The sequence below is a fragment of the Bufo bufo genome, chromosome 2, assembly GCF_905171765.1.
Source record: "Bufo bufo chromosome 2, aBufBuf1.1, whole genome shotgun sequence".
Lineage (NCBI taxonomy): Eukaryota > Metazoa > Chordata > Amphibia > Anura > Bufonidae > Bufo > Bufo bufo.
This window is the reverse complement of record NC_053390.1, coordinates 90,834,951-90,840,950: the sequence shown is the minus strand read 5'-3', so window position 1 is coordinate 90,840,950 and position 6,000 is coordinate 90,834,951. Positions and strand designations below refer to the sequence as shown.

Genomic DNA, 6,000 nt, shown 5'->3' with positions numbered 1-6,000 from the left:
AGCTCTTCATTCCAGATTGGAAGAAGATGATGGCATTCCCGAGGAAATGGAGCCATATTTAGTACGCAGGCTTTCCTGTAGAAATATACAACTACCTCCATTGGCATTCAGACTCGCAGAGCAAGCAGAATGGGATAAAAAGCCGGATTCTGAGAGTCCACAGCGGCCAACTTCTCTGGCACTGAGGATCCCTCCACTGATTGCAATCACAGCTGCGGACAGCACAAGGTAGGAGGTGATTACATGCACGGTTGTCTGCACGTCTTTATATTTCCACTGTTACTTTTTGCTGATCCAAACTGCAAAATAACTTTGCTAAAAATGTAAGAAGAAAATGTTCTATGTAAACTATAGAACCACAATGAATGAGAATATTCATTAAAGGGAAACTGTCACCATGAAAAGGCAGCGCAATCTACAGCCAGCAGGTTATAGAGCAGGAGGCGCTGGGCAGATTGAGATGCAATTTTGTGGAAAGAAATTCAATAAGTCATGTATTTTATTTATTTAACCCCTTTTTACAGCGATCTTCTCCAGGGATCAGCAACCTTCGGCACTTCAGCTGTTGTGAAACTACAACTCCCAGCATACATACTTACTCGGCTATTATTGTAACTCCCATAAAAGTAAAAGGAGGATTCTGGGAGTTGTAGTTTCAGAACAGCTGGTTTCTGATCCCTGGTTTAGTCTATTAGGCTGGGTTCACACTTGAGCGTTTTACAGCTCAAGTGTGAACCCAGCCTAATAGACTAAACCAGTGGAGGTTAGCCATCACTAGAGTCTAGACAAATAAGTGTAAAATCAAGAATTAAATAAAGTTTATTAATTTATTTTGTAATGTTCAAATTAAAAATGCACATCATGAAAAAAAAAAATGCTTTTGCTGTCCCGTGTGAAGGCAACAAAGGAACATCATAATGCAACGTTGTAATAAATGATGCTCCGGCATTGTTAATTCATGGAAAATGCAATTATGTACTAAATAGATATGTCAGGAGAACTGACAAATCCTCTTTAAGGCCTCCAGCACATGACCATATCTGTTTTGCGGTCCACAAATCGCGGATCCGTAAAATATGGATACGGTCCATGTGCATTCTGCACTTTTCTCAGGCCCCATTGTAGAAATGCCTACGTGTGTCTGCAGAATGGACAAGAATAGGACATGTGCTATAAATTTGACGACATCTGCATCTATTATTTTATATGCAGCATTGGCGTTTTGCTCTCTCCCGACAGATTCGCCTTCATCCGGTAAAGCCCAGAACTGTGTTAGTAAGCGTTCTGTATTTTCTGCAAACCTCTTTCATGTTCTTCTGCAGATGAATACATGGATGTTACACAAATACCATTGTTAAATGTACAAAAGTGTCAGACGTCAGTGCTGTGCACAGGACTACAGGCAGATGTATGGATAATTACCGTATAGACCATGACATTCACAAACGCATTATTCCCCGTTCTCATTGTCATTGTAGAAGTAAAATATCTCTGACGCTCACTAGAGTCTAAACATCACTTCTTATGATTAGATCTGTATACAGAGTGTAGCACGTGCTCAAATTCAGATCTGCAAGACTAAACATCCCATCTTTAGGATGCATGTCTGCTGCTTTGATTCTGTTTCTGAAGCCAATATAATTCCCTTCCATATACTAACCACTCCTTGTACTGCATTCAGCAATTGCCTCCAAAAACTGCCTTTAAAACAGTGTGTGAAGCCACTCTTAGGGCCTGTTCACGCTATGTTTTTTGGCGCTGTTTTTCACGGGTCTTCCATGTGGAATCCACACAAACAAAAGCCTCTCAAAAGCCTCCCATTCATTTCAATGGGATGCAGAACTTCCTTCTTTTTTTTTTCACGCTGAAAAGCAGCATGCTCTATCTTGGAGCAGAATCTGTGCTGATTCTTTCATTGAAATGAATGGGAAGCTGAACAAATAGGAAGCTGAAAAAAGCACAAAAATGTACAAAAAACACACAGAAAATCAGCGCGGATTCCATGCAGATTTTTTCAGCTCGTTTTCAAAATCCGTCACGTGAACATACTCTTAGGCCCCTTTCACACGGGCGAGTATTCCGCGCGGATGCGATGCGTGAGTTGAACGCATTGCACCCGCACTGAATACCGACCCATTCATTTCTATGGGGCTGTTCACATGAGCGGTGATTTTCACGCATCACTTGTGCGTTGCATGAAAATCGCAGCATGCTCTATATTCTGCGTTTTTCACGCAACGCATGCCCGATACAAGTGAATGGGGTTGCGTGAAAATAGCAAGCATCCGCAAGCAAGTGCGGATGCGGTGCGATTTTCACGCACGGTTGCTAGGAGACGATCGGGATGGAGACCCGATCATTATTATTTTCCCTTATAACATGGTTATAAGGGAAAATAATAGCATTCTGAATACAGAATGCATAGTAAAATAGCGCTGGAGGGGTTAAAAAATAAATAAATAAATAATTTAACTCACCTTAATCCACTTGCTGGCGCTGCCGGCATCTCGTCTGTCTCCTTCTTTGCTGAACAGGACCTGTGGTGAGCATTCATTCCAGGACCTGTGGTGACGTCACTCCGGTCATCACATGATCCATCACATGATCTTTTACCATGGTGATGGGTCATGTGATGACTGGAGTGACGTCACCACAGGTCCTGGAATGAATGCTCACCACAGGTCCTGTTCAGCAAAGAAGGAGACAGACGAGATGCCGGCAGCGCCAGCAAGTGGATTAAGGTGAGTTAAATTATTTATTTTATTTATTTATTTATTTATTTTAATCCCTCCAGCCCTATTTTACTATGCATTCTGTATTCAAAATGCTATTATTTTCCCTTATAACCATGTTATAAGGGAAAATAATAGCAATCTACAGAACACCGATCCCAAGCCAGGAACTTCTGCAAAGAAGTTCGGGTTTGGGTACCAAACATGCGCGATTTTTCTCACGCGAGTGCAAAACACATTACAATGTTTTGCACTCGCGCGGAAAAATCGCGGGTGTTCCCGTAACGCACCCGCACATTTTCCCGCAACGCCCGTCTGAAAGATAATGCGGATTACGTGCATTTTTTTTTCTGCACAGTTTTGCGTGCAGAAAAAACGCAGCGTAAAGCCTCATTTGCACGTCAGCGTTCCACGGACGTGTGCTGTACGTGTTCTCCACGGACAGCACACGTCCCCATTCATTTTAATGTGTGTATTCAGACATCAGTGTTTTAGCACGGTCCGTGGGTCTATGTTTTCAGCACGGATGCATGCTCTATTTTGTCCGTGTTCACGGATCCATCACGTCCATTATAGTCTATGGGTCCGTAAATACCACGGATGCCGTCCGTGTTGCATCAGTGTTTCACGGATCATTAGGAAGAGATGCTTTGAAAACTATTTGTCAGCTGTTTAGTGTCAGTGAAACACGGATGCAACACGGACAGCAAAAAACTGACACACGTATCCAACACGGATCCTTCACGGACAGCTTCATGGACGAATCACTGACCACCTGCTCACGGATTTGAGCACGGACACGGACGTGTGAATGAGGCTTATTACAGTACTAGCAAAGTGTATGAGATTAGATAGTTCTCATGGATACTTAGCTTTTTTCCTTAGTTGCAGAAATTGACCTGCTGTACGGATTTTGAAATCTGCAGCACTGCAGTTGTTGCGTTTTTATTGTGCAAATTTCAATGGAAGGGTGGGATCTGTGACAAAATCTGCATCAAATCCACACCAAAAACTGCATAAATACTGCACAATAAAGTACAAAAAATGCGATAAATAGTGCAGATTTATGTGCGTTTCTTTTCTTGTGCAGTTTTGGTGCTGATTTCTTGTGCAGCCACCCTTAGGCTCAGTTCACACCTGAGCGTTTTACAGCGCATTCCTACGCGCTGTAAAACGCTCAACAAGGAGAAACCAATGCTTCCCTATGGGAATGGTTCTCACCTGGGCGTTTTACAGCGCGTACGATCGCGCTGTAAAACGCCCGACGCTCAAACAAGTACAGGAGCGTTTTTTTGGGCGCTTGTCGCGCGTTCCCGTACATAGACTTTCGGGAACGCGCGACACTGTGTGTACGCTTGTCTCTGTATGCGCGCTTGTAAACGCCCGTACAATCGCGCATACAGAGCGCTCCTTTCAGAACGCTCAGGTGTGAACTGAGCCTTAGATTATGGGCACATGTGGCAGGTTCATTGTAGACGGAATTATTGCAGATTTTCTGCAGTTGAAATTCCAAATTGGATCTGCCAGTGTTCTGTGGCAGCAAGATCTGCACCAAGCTGTGTAGATTTGTTGCGGAAATCTTTGCAGAAATGCCGTAAGTTTGCTCTGTATCACATAGAGTGAAATCCTGGGCAGAAGTCTGTAACATAATTTGACTTGCTGCGGCTTTAAAATCCACACCCACAAGTTATATGTGATTTTTTTTTTTTTTTATGTCTGCAGTGTATGAATGAGATTTGGGAAAAGTTCATTCACTTTGCCTCTACTGTAAACACTATAGATTTTCTGCATGCACATTCACTGTGAAAAGTTCACCATATTTATGCCACATGTGGCCCTTTCCCTGGGGCTGACCCTCAGATTTCTGCCGCAGTTTTGTATGCCGCAGATCGACCTGTGCTTATAGACCCATTGAATGATGCTGATCTGCGTGCCAGTACATGTCGTGGTTTTCATAAGCATGCCAAGAAAGGATAAGCCCCTTCTTGAAGCAGATTTTAAATTTGCACAGAAAAAAAAAATCCATGGGCATATGAATGACAACACAGATTCCCATTGGAAAAAAATGGGACATGAATTGGCCGTGATTTTCACATGGATTTCAATGCGGAAAATGTATCCGAATCTGATTTCTTTCCCCCCCCTCCTTTTCTAGTTGTTTGTGGTCTGAAATCTCTTGTCCCTTTTTCTCTTTTATAGATGAATGTATAAAAATATGTGCCTTTTATGATATTTTTGTAAACAAAACGTGCAAGAAAAAATGCTGCGTTCACAAGCCCTTGGGCTTTTTTCCGCTTGCCAAAAAACATCCTGAATTGTTTGCAAGCATTTATGGGTGGCATTTCTTTATTCAAATCATTTTAATGTGTTTGTTCAGCTGTTTTTGAAGTCCTATAGAGAAGCTTATAGAAAAATGTCTGAAAAAACACACCTAGAGCATGCTGAGATACAAACTGGACCTCAAAAGGGCACAGAAAGTGCCCAGATTTTTAAAGTGTCTGCACTTAGAATCGGTCTCAAATTGGCAAATTTTGGTGCAATTTGGCACAACTAGGGTTTCTGCACTTTTTCCAACTTGCTTGCAAAGGAGTGGGGATTAGCTGGAAGGGGCAGATCAACACAAGAAGGGGTTTGGCAACATTTTGCGCCAAAATTGCACTATAATTCTGGCATAAAATCCTGTCTCAAAATAAGCCAAACATTAGTTGTTATAGGGTTTGACAGAAGTGTCTATCCCTTATCCAGCCTGAGCCCTGTGATAAATCGGGTGCAGGTCTGCACAGCCTGTCTAGGTTTACAATATCTATAGGATTAGTAAATCTGCCCCATTGTTTGTAGTTCATTTTAGATTCCACACTTTTGGCGCTTTGACCACAGCACAAAAAAAAACAAAAAACATAAAAGCCGTAAACAGATGGCTGGAAAAAGACACAAAAATTTGGAATTTTTCTTAAAATGCTCAGCTATTTTTGCAATTCCTGAAGATAACATTGGAGAGAGAACAACACAAATCAATGTGGAGACCTCTTGAAAAAATATTTGTGACCCCCCCTCCCCTCAGGTTAAGGGTCCATTCACACGACCGTAAGCCGTCCATGCCCATATTGCGGACTGCAATATATGGACACCGGCAACGTGAATTCCGTATTATGGATGCGGATCCAGTGACTTGAATGGGTCCACAAACCTCAAGATACAGCGAGGTGCAGAGCAGAGGCACGGATCAGAAGCCCACCGAAGCATTCGGAAGCACTTCCGTTGGCTTTTT

General features: G+C 42.5%; 1 protein-coding gene across 1 annotated transcript in view; it reads left to right on the top strand.

Annotated features, from left to right (window-relative positions):
* Window positions 1–204: 204 nt before the first annotated feature.
* Window positions 205–6,000, top strand: part of PDE4D (phosphodiesterase 4D) — a 1,065,327-nt gene continuing 1,059,531 nt past the window's right edge. The window contains exon 1 of the mRNA XM_040421313.1: window positions 205–228. The gene's annotated coding sequence lies outside the window, so the exon portion shown is untranslated. The remainder of the gene's footprint in view (window positions 229–6,000) is intronic.